The sequence below is a fragment of the Desmodus rotundus genome, chromosome 10, assembly GCF_022682495.2.
Source record: "Desmodus rotundus isolate HL8 chromosome 10, HLdesRot8A.1, whole genome shotgun sequence".
Lineage (NCBI taxonomy): Eukaryota > Metazoa > Chordata > Mammalia > Chiroptera > Phyllostomidae > Desmodus > Desmodus rotundus.
In genome coordinates, this window is record NC_071396.1 from 63720450 (window position 1) to 63738043 (window position 17594).

A 17594-nucleotide genomic window follows, 5' to 3' on the forward strand; every position below is an offset into this window, starting at 1 on the left:
TCCTGGAGGACAATCTTAGAATTCTGCTCCCATGCCCAACTTATAAATCAACTTTGTTCCCATAATTTAGCAAGTTGAACTCTGGAGATTCAGAATGCATTTCTCCAAAGGGGCCTTTTTTATGAAGCAGTAAGTTGACAGGACACAGACTACAAAATTCAAATTAATTCATAATGTCATTTAAACAAAGCCACTAGTGTATTTTAATGCAAATATTTAAAAAAATGATAACAAAAATACCATATAACATGTTAGTATTTTTAGTTTGAGTCACAGCAACACTTTTCTCCCTCTACATCCTAACAGCACAGAATGCTTGCTCTTGAATCAACAAGAAGAAGACAAGAATGCAAATAAATAATAAAATCATTAATAAATAAATAACAATCCAAGAATAAACCCTTTCACGTCCTCACAACTGTAAACCTGCTTTTGCCAGCCCCAGTATACTGTAGCTTCAGTGGGAGATGGTGATCTGAGTAGCATTTAATGGGATTAAGATTGGGGAGGCAAGAAAAGGGTAGGGCTTTGGAGGATCAGAGGAAGATTTTTGGAGATCCTTTCCTCTTCATTCTGTCCTCTGAGTGGGATGGAAGAAAAGGTGAGTGTGAGAGTAGACAGAAGAAGATGAATGCAGAGGATCACAGGTGGTAGGAAGCACTTTTCTAGCCTCGATCTGTGTGCCTTTCCCTGCTGTCCTTTTCTGCACCAGGTGCTGTTGGGCTCACTGAGGAAGTAGGGAGCATGTGACAGTGAGGACAGAGCAGGAGAAGTAATTCTTTAGTGGCAGGCAGTGCTGGCAGGGCATCTGGATGGCCTTCTGGTGGAAGGAAATAAATCTGGGATGATTAAATGGAGAGTTTTTCTCTCTAATACAAGCACTCATAAAGCAGTTTGTTGAATTTGAAAGATATTGATTAATGAATGATCCTTACCAGACTTAAACTTCTCCATTCAAAGTAACCTGTCCATAATTTCTCTTGCTTTTCTCTGTCTGTCTGATGCTAAAAGGCAAGTTGAGCATTTAAAATACAAGCCATATGAGCAAAACTCATGAGAACATGGATTACTGAGCAGGTGCTAAAATGCCTGATATCTTCTTCATTTCTCTAAAAAAACAGTCATATCAAATACATTACAGTAATGACCTCTGCTGTAGATCATTTGGACCTGGATTGTTTTACATTTATTTATTTTTTGTAGGGAAATAAATTTTATTTTCAAGGATTTATGTAGGTAATGGTGAATAAAAAATTGTATGTCAACTATAAAAAGCTCACTTTATTCCAACCCAACATTCAGGGTTTATGGTGACGCCAGTTTGAGTCTGGAGCAATGTTGCTATCCCCATTCTTAAAAGACTGACTTAGAGGAACACTCTCTACAATTTTCAGTCAAAAATATGACACATCAAGCAAAGTAATGAGTTAAACAAGTTTCTGCTTATCTGCTTATATAAAGTGAAATAAACTGTGTATCTTTTTCTTTTGTTTGTTTTTTTCTATAAATTGCCTTCACCCTGTGTACTTTTTGGTATATTCTAGAATAAAAACATCTAAAAATATTACAATTGAAGAGTCAAGATGACCCACCCAGGAGGCTGTAAAAATTGGTTTGAATAACTAGAGCTATGAAATGAAACCAGTTTAAAATATGAAATAGCTCTAAGCACCAAGTTTAAAGACATTAGCCCCATTAGAAAACAAAAATCACTAAAGCTACACAATAGCAAGTGCAAACATCCTGAACCTGTATTTACAGTGAGTGACACCCCATTGGCCAACAGGTCCCAAACTCACAGCCACAAGGTGTAACTCTTCTTTCCCTTTTCCTTCCTCTCATGTGGAAGATCCTCGGACATGACCATGGAAAACCTATGAATCATTGGTATTTACCCTGTCAACCAATTCCTGAAGAGATAACAGCCACAACTCTGAGATGATTAGACACGTAGTGTTTAGGTGATGACTTTCTATACTTTGAAAACCCCTGAAAGACTGAACTGCCTATTTCAGAACCAAACTTCCTAGCAGCTTTTGTCATTTTGGAGTAAGACAAAGGACAATTTATTGCCACATGGGTCAAACACAGCTAACTTGTCCACAGTCAAGTTTTACTCCAATAGATAATGCAACTGGCAGACTTATGTACATGCTTGCTTTTTACAATAATTTTTGATCAACTTTTTTTAATAAAGAAATTCTAGGCTTAAAAATGTAATACTTGATATTTTTGCTGATGTAAGGAGGAAGGGATGTAGAAGTCTCCCCTTCAAATTTTGAGTCATCTAAAGTGATTTGCTCAGGAGTTACCATACTCTATGGAAAAGTCATCAATCCAGTTGCAAGGCTTTGTTTTCCTTTACTTTAAAAACACCCTCATTTTATTCCTATAAACTATCCAAATATGCCTATGAATGTCAGCAACTTCTGTCACTCATTTGAATTTCTCATTTTCTTCTAATACAGAAATTATTAAGGACAGCTAAAGAGGATTATAATATGAAGAAAATTAAGAGTTGACCAAGAAAAACAAGTAATCAACTAAAAATGGCCATAATAACCCAGATTTAAGCAAATAATACATTTGTATCATGAATGACATGATAAAACTTCCATCTAATATCACAATTAATTTATACTAGATGACTTTACTAGTATATGAATTAATATACTAGACTTATTTCTTATACCCTAGCTGCAAATTGATGTGGACTCTCACCAGCAGTGTCCACGGTGTTGTGGATGAGACGAGACAAATTCACATGGACTACCAAAGTCCTGTGGAGAAAAAGGGACGACATGGCCACTCTCTCAAGGGGAGAGCACCTTGACCCTTGCCTTGACAGGCTTTTATTTGCTTTCTAATAGCATACATCAAAGAAGGTTCTCATTCATTATGCTTAGGTTTGCTTTAGGTAATTACTTTTTACAGACAGCAAAGGAAAGGATGTTACTGATTACTTCCTACAGATTAACACGGAAAAAATGTTGCAAATGCAAGGGAATGGTAATTGGTGTGGTTACACTTCAGTCCTTGGGAGAATTAGCACAGACTTCAGGAAATTACTTTAAAGATATGCAGCAAGCATTTGCTATTTCAACTCAAGGTGAGGGAGTTTTAGCAAGAGCAAATCTCAAAGCAGCCTAGGTATAATGCAGATCTGGTTTCCCACAGGAGAGCCGATCTGTGGGTTTGGTGTCCTGTGTGCTGCCATGTGCCTATGGGCTTTGCAATAGGGCTGGGCTACATTTGCCATTCCACACGGATAGGTTCCCATAGCAAATATATTTAACATATATTAATATATTTCAATCATTTCTCTTTCCCCTAGTGGTGGCATTTAAAACACCACTAGGTAGATTAACAGTAGTTAGCATTCAGTAATTTAGAAAATATAAAAAGGCAAATAGAAACAGTGGATTTAGGAAAATAGAAACAATTGATTTTCATGTACTACATGTTGGGTTAAAGTCTCCTTTTGGAGGGAACTGGTGAACAGAACATTTTTGTCTTGTCTGAGTTAATGCTATCTGGTCTCATCACAGACAGACAATTCCCCAATCTCATGAAGGCCCAGATTATTTTGGCAAAACTCTCCATCTCCTGGCACACAGCACAGTGATTTCATCTGTTCTCTTTTTGCAGTGTGGACCATGTTGCTCACTTATGTTGCCAGATGGGTATATGAAAGATAAATTTCCAAAGCCAAAATATTTCTGGGCATTGTGCAAATCCTATTTCCCATCCTTCTCTAATCTGCCAAATCTAAATCAAAACAGTGGGGGAAAAAAGTCAAGTCTAAAAAATTCTCTCTTTCCAAGAGATCTGAGTACAGCTTATGTCCTTTCCTAATGACCTTCAGTTAGAAATGATCCTGGTGAGAACTGAGGAATAAAATAGATGACAGGTTTTTAAGCAGGAAGTATGTAATGTTATCACCAAGGGGTTTAATTTATCTGAACATTATATGCTGTCTGCAAGGACTGATTTAAGGAAGTTGGCTTTCTGGAGTCCCCTGAAGCATAAGTAATGTTTGTAACCATGATTTTTCCCCCTGTATGGGAGGGGCAGATACTGTGGTGTCACCCTGGGGACTTGGATGATTTTAGCTGAACTCTTCTATGCTGGGCCCCAGCCCCCAACAGGTTCTTTACCCTTGTCCCCTTGGTTGGCATTTGATGAGATGGATGCTTTGGAGTTCATTTTATAAATAGGACGTAAAAGGCTGTGATGATGCAGGTGATTGCCCCATGCAGCCTGGTTCCAATCACAGCAGCTTTGTAAAACACACGCAAACCTCCCTTCTTAGAGAGCCAGGTTTTGAGATGAGGAACTTTCTTGAAGTAGGCACAGGTGTAAACAAAGAGAAAACCCAACAACAGAATCCCACCCAAGGAGTACATGTCCATTATGACAGCTAGGCCTAGGACTGGCTAGGGGGTCCAGGATCAGCAGTGGCAGTTGAAGGCAGAGCAACCCAGCTGCCACTGGACACTTCCTGATCCCAGCCACAGTGATGGGTAGGAGTCACAGTATGTAGGTGATTATGTTTCTTTGTTTTGTCTTTAGGTTTGATGAGGTGGCACTCTCTATACAGAAAGAAAAAAATATTAATAAGGAAATTGAGAATTATCCAACTTGTTATAAGGTATGTTTTGAAAGTGCTTATTTTTGGCTTTACATTATATAATTTTTCATATTGCATTAATATGTACCTATAACCAAATTCCATGGATAGCTGTATATTTTAAAATTCTATTTATTATTTTTTGTAGAACTTTTTCTTCACACATTTTTATTGTTGTTCAAGTACAGTTGTCTCCATTTGCCCCCCACCTATCCCCACCACCCACCCTTGATCCTACCCTCCTTTGGTTTTTTCCATGTGTCCTTTGTACATGTTCCTGAAAACCCTTCCCCATTTTCCTCCCATATCCCCTCCCCTCTGATTACTGTCCATTTGTTCTTAATTTCAATGTTGCTGGTTATATTTTGCTTGCTTGTTTGTTTTGTTGATTAGGTTCCACTTATAGGTGAGATCATATGGTATTTGTCTTTTACCACCTGGCTTATTTCACTTAGCGTAACGCTCTCCATATTCATCCAAGCTGTCACAAAAGGTAGGAGCTCCTTCTTTCTTTCTGCTGCATAGTATTCCATTGTGTAAATGTACCATAGTGTTTGATCCATTCATTACCTAATGGCACTTTGTTGGTTCTAGCACTCGGCTATTGTAAACTGTGCTGCTATGAACATTGGGGTGCATAGGTTCTTTTGAATTGGTGTTTCAGGATCCTTAGGGTATCATCTGAGCAGTGGAATGGGCAGGTGAAAATGCAGTTCTGTTTTTGTTTTCTGAGGAAATTCCATACTGTTTTTCACAGTGGCTGGACCAGTCTGCATTCCCACCAACAGTGTTCCAGGGTTCCCTTCTCTTCACAACCTTGCCAGCACTTGTTTGTTGATTTTATTATCATGGCGATTCTGACTGGTGTGAAGTGGTATCTCATTGTGGTTTTAATTTTGATCTCTCTGATGGCTAGTGATGTTGAGCATCCTTTCATATATCTCTGGGCCCTCTGTATGTTCTCCTTGGAGAAATGTCTGTTTATACCCTTTGCCCATTTTTTATTTGGGTTGTTTGCCTTCCTGGAGTGGAGTCATGTGAGTTATTTATATATTTTGGAGATCAAACCCTTGTCCAAAGTATCATTTGCAAATATATTTTCCCATAGGGTTTGTTCCCTTTTTGTTTTGCTGATATTTTATTTACTGTGCAGAAGCTTTTTATTTTGCTTAAGTCCCATTTGTTTATTCTTTCCTTTATATCCCTTGATCTAGGGGACATAACAGTAAAAATATTGCTACGTGGAAATCTGAGATTTTCCTGCCTATGTTCTCTAGGACTTCTATGGTGTTGTAACTTATATTTAAGTCTTTTATCCATCTTGAGTTTGTTTTTGTGTATGGTGTAAATTGGTGGTTGAGTTTCATTTCTTTTGCACATAGCTGTCCAGATCTCCCAACACCATTTGTTGAAAAAGCTATTTTTACTCCATTTTATGCTTCTGTCCCCTTTATTGAATATTAATTGACCATAGAGACTTGGGTTTATTTCTGGGCTCTCTGTTCTGTTCCATTGATCTATGTGGTTGTTCGTATGCCAGTAAGAGGCTGTTTTGATTACAGTGGACTTGTAATACCTTTAGATATCAGGTATGGTGATCTCTCCTACTTTGTTCTTTCTCAAATTGCTGAGGCTATTCAGGGTCATTTATGGTTCCATATCAATTTTTGAAATATTTGTTATGTATCTGTGAAATATGTCACTGGTATTGTAATAGGGATTGAGTTGAATCTATAAATTGCTTTGGGTAGTATGGACATTTTGATGGCGTTATTTCTTCCAATCCAAGAGCACAGTACATGTTTCCATTTGTTTGTGTCTTCCTTAATTTCTTTCTTCAGAGTTGTGTAGTTTTCTGAGTACAGGTCTTTTATCTCCTTGGTTAGGTTTATTCCTAGGCACTTTATTTTTCTTGTTGATATATTATAAAATATCAAATGGTATTTTTTCCTGATTTTTGTGTCTGATATTTCATAGTTGGTATACAAAAATGCCTTTGATTTATGAATATTGACTTTATATCCTACTGTTTTGCCAAATTCACTTACTAGGTTGAGAAGTTTTTTGGTGGTGTCTATAGGAATTTCTATGTACACTATCATGTCATCTGCAAATAATGACAGTTTTGCTTCCTCTTTTCTAATTTGGATGCCTTTTATTTCTTTTTCTTGTGTGATTGCTGTGGTTGGGACTTCCAATACTATGTTGAACAGAAGTGGTGAAGGCAAACATCCTTGTCTTGTTCCTGATCTTAGTGGGAAAGATCTTAGTTTTTGCCTATTTGAGTATGATGTTGGCTGTAGGTTTGTCATATGTGGCCTTTATTATGTTGAGGAACGCTCCTTCTATTCTCACTTTGCTGAGTGTTTTAATCACGAATGGATGCTGTACCTTATCAAATGCTTTTTCCACATCTATTGATATGATCATGTGATTTTTGTCTTTCCTTTTGTTTATGTGATGCATTATGTTTATTGATTTGCAAATATTGTACCATCCTTGCATCCTGGGGATGAATCCCACCTGATCACAGTATATGATCTTTTTAATGTATTGGTGGGTATGATTTGCCAATGTTTTGCTGAGGATTTTAGTGTCTACGTTCATCAGTGATATTGGCCTGAAGTTTTCTTTCTTTGTTTTGTCTTTATTTGGTTTTGGGATTAGAATGATGTTGGCTTCATAAAGAGAGTTTGGGAGTCTTCCCTCTTCTTGGATTTTTTGGAATAGTCTGTGAAGAATGGAGGTTAGCTCTTCCTTAAATGTTTTGTAAAATTCTCCTGTGAAACCATCCCATCCATGGATTTTGTGTGCTGGGAGTTTTTTGATTACTACTTCTATTTTGTCAGCTGTTATATGTCTGTTCAGGCTTTCTGCTTCTTCTTCATTCAGTTTTGGAAGGTTATATTTTTCTAGAAATTTGTCCATTTCATCTAGGTTTTCAAATTTCTTGGCATATAGGTCTTCATAGTAATTTCTTAAATCCTTTGTATTTCTGTGGTATCAGTTGTAATCTCTCTTTCATTTCTGTTTTTTTTTTTTTTAAATTTGGGTTCTCTCTTTTTTTCTTGATGAGTCTATTTAAAGACTTGTTGATTTTATTTATCTTTTCAAAGAACCAGTTCCTGGACTTATTGATCCTTACAATTATTCTTTTAGTCTCTATGTCATTTAATTCTGCTCTGATCTTGGTTATTTACTTCCTTCTACTTGTTCTGGGCTTTGATTTTTGATATTCCTTGAGTTCTTATAGATGTAGGGTTAGGTTGTGTATTCAAAATGTTTCTATCTTTTTAAGGTAGGCCTGTATCATTGTGAACTTCCTTCTCAGGACTGACTTCACTGTGTCCTATAAGTTTTGGACTTTTGTAAGTTCATTTTCATTTGATTCCAAAGACTTTTTGATTTCTTCCTTGATCTCATCTTTAACCCATTCATTGTGTAATAGTACGCCATTCAATCTCCCTGAATTTGAGTGTTTTTGAGTTTTTCCTTGAAGTTGGTTTCTAGTTTCAGCCTCTTGTGGTCTGAGAAGATGCTTGATAGAATTTCACTTGAATTTGTTGAACTTTGTTTTGTGTCCTGACATGTGGTCTATCTTTGGAAATGTTCCATGTGCATTTGAAAAGAATGTGTATTTTGCTTCTTTGGGGTGAAAGTTTCTATATGCATCAGTTAGGTCCATTTGATCTAGGACATTGTTCGATGCCACAATATCTTTGTTGATATTTTGTTTGGAAGATCTATCAATTTTTGACAGTAGGGTGTTAAAATCCCATAGTATAAGTGTGTTTCTATCGATATCTTTCTTGAAGTCCTCCAAGATTTTCCTTATATATTTGGGTGCTCCTATTTTGGGTGCATGTATGTTTATAATGTTTATGTCTTATTGATGGATTCTTCCCTTGAGTATTATGAATTGTCCTTCTGTGTCTCTTCTTATGGCCTTTATTTTGAAGTCTATTTGGTCTGATATAAGTTTTGCTGTCCTGGCTTTTTTTCCTGTCCATTTTCTTGGAATATTTTTTTCCATCTCTTCACTTTCAGGCTGTGTAGGTCTTTTGTTCTGAGGTGGGTCTCTTGTAGGCAGCATATATGTCGGTCATGATTTCTTATCCATTCAGGTACTCTATGTCTTTTGATTGGAGCATTTAATCTATTTACATTTAAGATTATTATTGATAGGTACTTATTCATTGCCATTTTACTTTTTTTGTACCTGTGTTCCTCTCTTTCTCACTCTTTTTCTTCCTTTTCTTAAAGCAGTCTGTTTAGCATATCTTCAGTTCTGGTTTGGTGGAGGTGTGTTCTTTGAACTTTCTTTTGTCTGGGAAACTCATTTGGCCTTCCAGTTTAATTGAGAGCCTTGCTGGATAGAGGAGTCTTGGATGCAGGCCTTAGTTTTTCCTCACCGGGAATGTTTCTTGCCATTCCCTCTGGCTTGTAGTATTTTCATTGAGAAGTCAGCTGCTAGCCTTATCAGGGCTCCCTTGTATGTTACTTCCTGTTTTTCTCTTGTTGCCTTTAAGATTCTCTCTTTGCCTTTGAATTTTGCCATTTTAATTATGATATGTCCTGGAGTGGGCCTCTTTGGGTTCCTCTTGATTGGGACCCTTTGTGCTTCCTGGATTGGTGTGACTTTTTCTCTCATCAAATTAGGGAAGTTTTCTATCATTACTTTTTCAAACAAGTTTTCTATTTCTCGCTCTTCTTCTCCTTCTGGTGTCCCTATTACAAGGATATTATTGCATTTCATGTTTTCCTGCATTTCCCTTAACCGGTCTTCATTCTTTTTAGTGTTTGTTCCTGTTCTTGCTCTTTCTGGAAGTTTTTTTTTCACCTTGTTTTCCAGTCCACTGATTCAATCCTTTGCTTCATCTAGCCTTCTTTTGATTACTTCTACTGTGTTCTTTAATTCAGAAATTGTATTCTTCATTTCCTCTTGGCCCTTATTGATAGTTTCTAATTCCTTTTTCATGGTGATATAGTTTTCCACGAGTTCCTGATATTTTCCCTGTATCTTTCTGTAATTCTCAGTGAGCTCATTGAACTTCCTTATAACCATTGCTTTGAACCGAATATCTGATAGTTGACTTGCCTCTATTTCATTTAGCATTCTCTGTGAGGCTTCCTCCTTTCCTTTAGTTTGGGGATTGTTTTTTTGTCTTCCCATTGTTTGTGAGACTCTTCTTTTTAGCCTCTGCTTCTTAGATTGTTCTGTTTTGACTCCCTGAGTTTGTGTTGTAAACTTCTATGGTAGGAGACCTGTGAGATTCCGTGGTTCAGTCTCCTTGAGCTCCTGAACTTAATGCTCTTGTGATGCTGTTTATTATGGCTCTCTGGATATAATTGTATTTTGATTGTTCTTGGGTCACTCTTTGGTGGGTCCTTCCCCCTAGCTCTTTGATTTAGGGTCACCCTGCCCACCATATCTTGTGTGCTGTTGTATAGGTGCTGCCAGAACAAAACTACAAAGCCCAGGCAACAAACACATATCTGCAAAAATATCTTCCCCCACCCCAAATCTCAGTATCAACAGCAAATGAACCAGTATTAATAAGGGTGTAAAGAAATTAAGACTATTATAAGAAAGGAGAAAAAAGACTATATTATAAATTCTAGTGACAGTATACACAAGTTTTGTGGACAAGAACTAAGTGTTAAAAAGCTATTCAGGAAAGAAAATATTGCTAATTATGGAGAAGACCACAGTGGATTTCATTATACCTCTAGTATTTACCACTGTTTTTTCTTTCTGGATCCGCCTCTGGTGATGTCAAATATTGACCCTGTTTGACTTTAGGCAGCTTGCTCTGAGGTTGCCAGGGTTCTACTGTCTGTGGTTGTCTCCTTCAGTTGTTAATCTAGTCACTGTGCTCTCAGCATCAGGCTTAAGCACCACAGAGCTGGAGCAGAGTCTCTCATGTGGGCAGGACTATTGTTTCCCCTCAGGCTGCTGTTGCTTAGAGGGGAGTGGTCTGCTTTAGCAGGATGACTGCTGTAGTATGGGGGATGACTCAGTAGCAGGATCCTGGTGGCTCCTCTCAGCTCTATCTGCAAAGCTTCCACCCTCAGTCTCTCCATAGGCATCTCTAGCCCACTCTGCTGCCACCTTTGCCAGAACCCCAGGTAAGTGACAACAAGTGAAAATTTGTGTGTTGGCCCTTTAAATAGCTCTTTGTGTCTCCAGCTTACCATCTCTGGTGGAGAGCAACCCTTCCTCTGTTCACCATTGGTGGTTTTCTGTGTACTTTTTGGGACTCTGGTGTTCTAGGCTGGGGATCCCATCTTAGGGTTTAGACCCCACACTTCTCAGGGGGATCCAACCAGTTGGTTAATTATCCCTCTGGTGCTGTCACCTGTATGCACCCAGTCAGCCCTCTTAGTCTCTGCTGTACTCCTTACCAGTCAGTTAGTGCTGATGCTGATTCTTCTGTCTGTCTGAAGTTATGAGGCTTCTCTCTCACTATTCAGTTTTTTGTTCAGGGTGATTTCTCCACAATTTAGTTGTAATTCCAGATTTGTTCTGGGAGGAGGTTTGTGGCTTCCATTCACTGCTCCACCATCTTGCCAACTGATAGTTGTACATTTTTTAAATATTGCGTTTTGGACCTCTATTTTTGGCCAAACTGGACTAAGCCATCTGTAGCCTATTCCTCTTATTGACTAAAACTTAAACTTCCAGAGAAAATACAAAAAAATCCAAATCTTTGAAAAGCAGAGCAGGATGATAGAGGGGAGTAAACACTTGGAGAAGCAACCAATATAGCAATGGGTTTCCAGGATTTTTCCTTGTTCTTCTCGTGCCATTGACTTAAGAGAAGCCTCAGGCATGGAGCTGGGCAGCAGAGGCTCCAGTGGCTAAAACTCCTAAAGAACCTGTCGACCTCATCTTTCTACCCAGAAGGTCTGGGAAAATAGACCCCATTGTTTTTACCTCTTTTTTCTCCCCTTGCTTTGCTCTGAGGGGAAGCCCTGGTCTTGGGGCTATAGCTGTGGGGGTGGCACAGGCAGTTAAAGTGCCAATGGAAACCTAGTCTGTCTGGCCAGAGGAACTGGGAAGATGAGCTAAGAGAGCAAGGGGAAAACCCCAGAAAGGGGAGCTGGAATACGGAATCCCCTTTCTGTGTGTGTGTGGGCCCACACAAGTCTTGGTATTGCTCCCCAGCTGTGCCTGTGCAGGACAGACCCAGAGGCAGAGCATAGGCTCAGAACTGCAGTAAGACCACACCACTGTCCAGGGCTCATAGCACCTTTCCCGGGCTCTTGTGTAGGGCAGAGCCCAAGAAGCAGACTGTACTAAGACTAGAGTCACTGCCCAGCAAAAGCAGACAGATCATGCAATCTGAGCCCGACTAGGGTGGTTGTCTGCTGGAAACACTCAACTTTCCTGAGAATTAGAGGATGCTCTATGCAGCATAACATTCACAGTGTCCAGGGTGTAGTCCCAGATTACTGAACATAGGAAAACATGACCAGTTTTCAGGAGAAAAGACAACTGATGCCACCCCAGAGGTGACACAAGTGTTGGAATGACCAGATCAGGACTTTGAAGCAGCTATTGTAAGTGCTGCTTGAGGCAAAGGGATACACAGGTGAATGAATGGAGAGCAAATTATTTTTAATGGAAACTATAAAAATGAACTAAATGAAAATATTAGAACTGAAAGAACAATAGCCGAAATAAAATACTAGATGGGTTTAATGTGATGATGGAGATGAGAAAATTTGAGGAACTTGAAGGTAAAAGGTACCTGAAAAATAGAGATAATAAAGTTTGAAGGGCTATCTTGATGATATCTTACTAGTTCATATCTTTGATCTTACTAATGCTTTTGTTGGCTTATACATAGTATCATTGTTTCTGTTTTCTAAAGTTTTCATTCATTCTAGTTTTTCCTAGTATTTCTTTCTTTAAGAAGGGCAAAGTACAATTGTAGAGTTTTGTTTTCCTTTTTTATTCCCTTTTCAAGATTAAACCTACGTATATAGGTATTTAAAATAAAATTTCTTTCAAATGTATGGTTGTGATCTAAGGCTTTGCTACTCTGTGTGGTTCTCAGACTAGCAGTGTCAGGAGCACCTGGGAGCTTGTTACAGACAGCAGGATCTCGGGCTTGCTCTGGGCCCAGTGGCTCAAGGTCTTCATTTTAATAAGATCCCTGGGTAGTCTGTTTGTACATTGGAGTTTGAGGTGTACTACTTCAGGATATTTTCCCCAGATGTCCTGTGAAAATTACTGCAGAATTGTATAAATCTCTCTGTATAAAACCCAAACTCGGAAAGCTAAGTTCCTGACATCAGGAAACTGACTTTATTAAAAAGATGTAAATTTGGACCCTAGCCACCTCTTCTGTTTTAGAAAACAATTGCTCAAGTCTTAGTGCATCTCCACAGAAGTGACTATGTGGCTGCAGAAAGGTGTGTCAGGGAGAGCTACAGGTAAGATGCTGAGAGCACTGTCTTCACTTGGAATGCTAACATTTCTATTAATTTGAGATTCATGCTTAGATACATAACCCTGGCTATGAAACTGGTTTGTTTTTTTAAAAAAAATAAATTTCATTGTGACAGGAGCACCTGAGGACTATTTCAGTTTTTACAGCAGGATTTTTACAAGTATGTTCTGTCTTGTATTTTTCTCCTGGGACTTCCATGGAAGTGAAAAACTTGAATGATTTTGTAATGTTTGCCTTCTAAGAAAAAGAGTAATGAAAGAAAGAGAAGTGCTCAGAACATATGCTACAGGAAGATCTGAAAAAGGGATTTTCTTGTTTGAGATGTTTATCATGAGCAGTCCCAATCCGGGCCCTGAAGACATTTTGGGGTGTGTAATTCTTTGTTGTCGGGCCTGTCCTGTGCACTGTGGGATGTCTAGTCTCATCTCTGACCTCTGCCCGATTGTAACAGTTAAAAATGTCCCCAGGTGTTGCCAAACCTCTGCTGGGGGGCAAATTCATCACTGGGTGAGAAGGAACAGGTGGAGATGTGTGACTTGTGCTTGCTGTAGCATTCCAGGGTTTAATGGGAGTGAAGATTGTGCTGCACTCGAACAGCTTCTAGAAGGATATGACCAGCAAGACCAAGATCAAGTGTCAGAGGTCTGCAACTCGCCCCTTTTCAAATACATGGACAATGATGTAAGTGGCCTTTTGCTTATCTTTCTTCTTTCCTCTTGAATGGAAGAGGCTTCTAATGAGATTATCTCTCTTGTGGACTTGTGGACTATTTTTCTCCTCCCATTTTTTACCTGATATTTCTCAAAAGGGAACTTAGCATTTGCAATGAAAATTTTTTTTATAGGTTTAGATTGTTTGAATGTCAGCCATGTAGGTTCACAGCCAGTTATTTATCCATCTACCTGTGTTGACCGTATATGTATTTTTTAATTTAACCCCATTTTTCCAGTTTCTTTCACTTTTGCCCTATACAGGTTGCTTAGTGTATTAAGTTTCGTTTAGGCTCACTGTCTGAAAGAGACCCATCACGTAGTGGCCTTTGTAATTCAATGGACATGTTGGAATTCCACTTCTGTGACAGCCAGCGGTGTGATGCAGGTTATTACCTAACTGTCTGTAAGCCTCAGTTAACTCATCTGGGGGAGTGGAGCACCTGGTCTCTGTCTTGCAGCCTGTTATGAATAGTGGATTATTCTGTGTTCACAAAACAGCCTCACGCAGTTCCATATACAGAAAGTGAGCCTCAACAGTGGGCTTCTCTTCTTTTGGATTTCCCTTTTCAGTAGGTTTGTAAGCACCAGTTCATTTCATTTGTTCTTGCAACTTTAGTCTAACGGTATCAGATTGGCTTAAGATCTTCATTTTTTTTTCATCACAATGTATATAGAGGAACCATTTTTTTCTTGATAAATTCTTAATAGGCTTTTGTAAATTTATATGTTTCTTTTAAGAAATTGTCTCTAGCTTGCACTCTTCATTTATTCAACAGATCTTTATTTTATAGGAATTGTAAGTGGTACTTAACTTACTATGTTCTGATTATCTCAGATTCCTATGTGTGGTGTATAATTTGACATTTTTGCTAGTTGTGTATCTGTGACATTAAGGACATGACCTATTGAGGGTAGAGCAATGTTGAGTTTTGTGCTGGGTGTTTTTCCATAATTAGTATTGGTTGTCATGAGGTGGAGAGCTAGTATCTGCCCTTTGTTGCAACATCACATACGGAGATTGTAGTTATCCAGATTCTGAGAACATGTATTGTTGTTGACAGTATGCTAAGCTGGGCCTGAGTTTGGTGGTTCTAAGGGGGGGAATCAAGAAGAAAGCAGCAGCAACACCACGAGGCTATTGTTTATAGGGACCTGCTTCTCTCACTGCATGCCATTTAGCTAACCTGAACCTTGCACAGTAAATGCTAGTAGTATCCCCCACGCTGTGACAGGTCAACAATGTCCTCACACATATGCCAGTGCCCCAGCCAGGGTTGGGTATTGTCCCTTGCTGGAAACGAAGATATTCTGGAGCAGCAGTGTCCAACCTTTTGTCATCTGTGGGCCACACTGGAAGAAGAAGACTTGACTTGGGCCACACATTAAATACACAAACACTGATGGAAACTAATGAGCAATAAATAAGATCCATGCATAATTTTCCTGATATCCACCACCACGGACAAACAAAAAAGTCATTACATAACAACCCTAATTATGCAGCGGCCCTTTCAATGATCTTTTAAAATTGTTGAATAGCTCCCAAGTCTGAGATAACTAGGAGAATATTTACTTATCTAAGTAATAAAACATCATTGATGTTTTCTAATTTTTAAATTATAACAGTAAAAGAAAAGAGGGCAAGATAAAACAAGTGGGATGTTTGACATTGTATTTGAGAAACTAGTGCAACGATATCTGGTTTGATAGAAGTAGTTGCAATTTCCAGTGAGTTCTCAAGGTGCTCATCAGATATTTTGGTTCTAATTTTACTCTTAATGTGTTTCATTCTTGAAAATAGTTGCTCGCAAGTGTAGGTGCTCCCAAAAAGCAATGACATGAATAAGGCATGATTGTGAAGCGAGAGATATTTGTCTCTGCAAGATAGGACCCATAAAAGTCCAGTAAAGAGACATGATCACATTTTCCTGTTAGATGAATGTCATATTGCAGCTCTGATATTTCATTTCATTTCAAATGCATTCCATTTGAAAATTGGCAGGTAACATATTTCTGTCGACAGAAAATGGAGTCACAAACATAGCAAAATGTTGATTACTTTCCCAGAAAGTTTGAAATGTGTTTTCAAATTTTGTATCAAGTCAAAAAGCAAGGCTGCATATTTTTCACTGTTCACAGGACTGTGTTTAGCCAATGTGTCAAAATGCATAAAGTCGCTTGCTTTCATTTGAGCTTGCCATAATTACAGTTTCATTTGGAATGCTGTGATCATTTGAAACATGGTATCAATAACTTGGTTTTCATCTTGAAGATGCATGTTTAACTCATTTAGATGAGTGGTTAAATCCGCTAAAAATGCTAAATCTGTAAGCCAGTTTTCGTCGTCAAGTTCCGGCACGAATTTGTGTTTTGATACCATGGACGACTTGATAACATGTCACAAATCATAAAAATCTTTTCAACATTTGGCCTCGACTTAGCCATCTTACTTCTGAAAAGTAAATGATGTCGCCATACTCAGTGTCAATACTTTTAAGGAATTCCTCGAATTGGCAGATTCAATCCCTGGCTCTTATGAAATTCAGTTGTGGTGATGATTTGCATAGCGTTATCCATCTTTAAAGCTTTTGTGCATAAACTTTCTCGATATACAATGCAAAGGTACTTCATCAAATGTGAGTTTTGGATGGCAATTGCATCATCTTCTATTATTTTACAAGTCCCTTTCTTTCGCCTACCATCACTGGACATCACCAGTAACTATACCAGATACGTTGACAATGGACAAAGAAAAACAGTTTCACATATTTTTTACTGCTTCATATAATACCCTTGATTTACTTGTGTCTTTAAATGGCACTAAAGAAGCCATTTCTTCAGTGGCATTATATTCATCATCAATACCTCGAATGAAAGTGGCAAGTTGAGCCATATCTGTAGCATCAGTGCTATCATTCATCGTCACAGCAAAAGAATTAAAGTTAGCAGCTTTACTCTCCAAACTTCTTTTGATAGATTTTCCAATTTCTTCAATTGCCTGGCTATAGTCTGGTGAGACAAACTGATTTTAGAAATATCGCCCACATTTTTAGGGCAATTTATATCTGCCACCCTTTCTATACATGGCTTAATAAACTCACCATCAGTAAGTGGTTCTGATGTTTTTGCTATTAAATATGCTACCTCATAACTAGCTTTTACAGTGGAATCCACCCAGATTGTAACTTCTCAAAAAATTTTGGTTGAGGAGACAGACTTTTTTTCAGTTCCACTAGTTTGTCCTTACGACAAAATCATTCATACACATTGAATTTGGCAGCGTGCTATTGCATAAAATGCCTTTTCAGATTATGTCTTGAAAATGTGCACAAATTCCATACCAATTGAGCAGAGTGCCTTACTATGTGCCTCGACAAGAAAGTAATCATCTATCCACTTTTCATTGAACGATCTTCCCTCATCCATAATTTTCCTTTTGGGGGGCTCTCTTTTCTTTAGAGACATTGTAGAAACTGTGCTAGGACTAGAAAAATAGTACCAGATAAGGAACTTCATTTACTTTTATTGTGAAAATTAATTGACAGGAAAATAGAAAGCAAGGTTTGACCCCTTCCACAGCCCTCATGGCTGCCGACGCAGGGCGAGGTGGAGGACCAATTGTGAAGTGGCGCAGGCGATGTGTGAGGTGTCACTGGAGTGTGGAAGTACCCTTAATACTCAAATAAGAATGCTTACCTGACTTCTAAATAACATTAAATGTCTAATGTTGCAATGGTAGGTTGAGATATTATTGATAATCGCTGCCTCACTGAGTCACCGTGAGCACACGTA

The 17594-nt window shown here is 38.4% G+C and overlaps 1 long non-coding RNA gene and 1 pseudogene across 1 annotated transcript; one reads left to right on the forward strand and one right to left on the reverse strand.

The window, feature by feature from the left end:
* Nucleotides 1-4202: 4202 nt before the first annotated feature.
* On the reverse strand, nucleotides 4203-4412 carry LOC112322663 (protein kish-B pseudogene; annotated as a pseudogene).
* Nucleotides 4413-4585: 173 nt separating this feature from the next.
* On the forward strand, nucleotides 4586-14894 carry LOC112322624 (uncharacterized). Its single transcript, XR_008425371.2, has 4 exons — nucleotides 4586-4651; nucleotides 12993-13072; nucleotides 13641-13770; nucleotides 14864-14894. It is a non-coding gene; the product is annotated as an uncharacterized lncRNA (long non-coding RNA).
* The last annotated feature ends 2700 nt before the right edge of the window (nucleotides 14895-17594 follow it).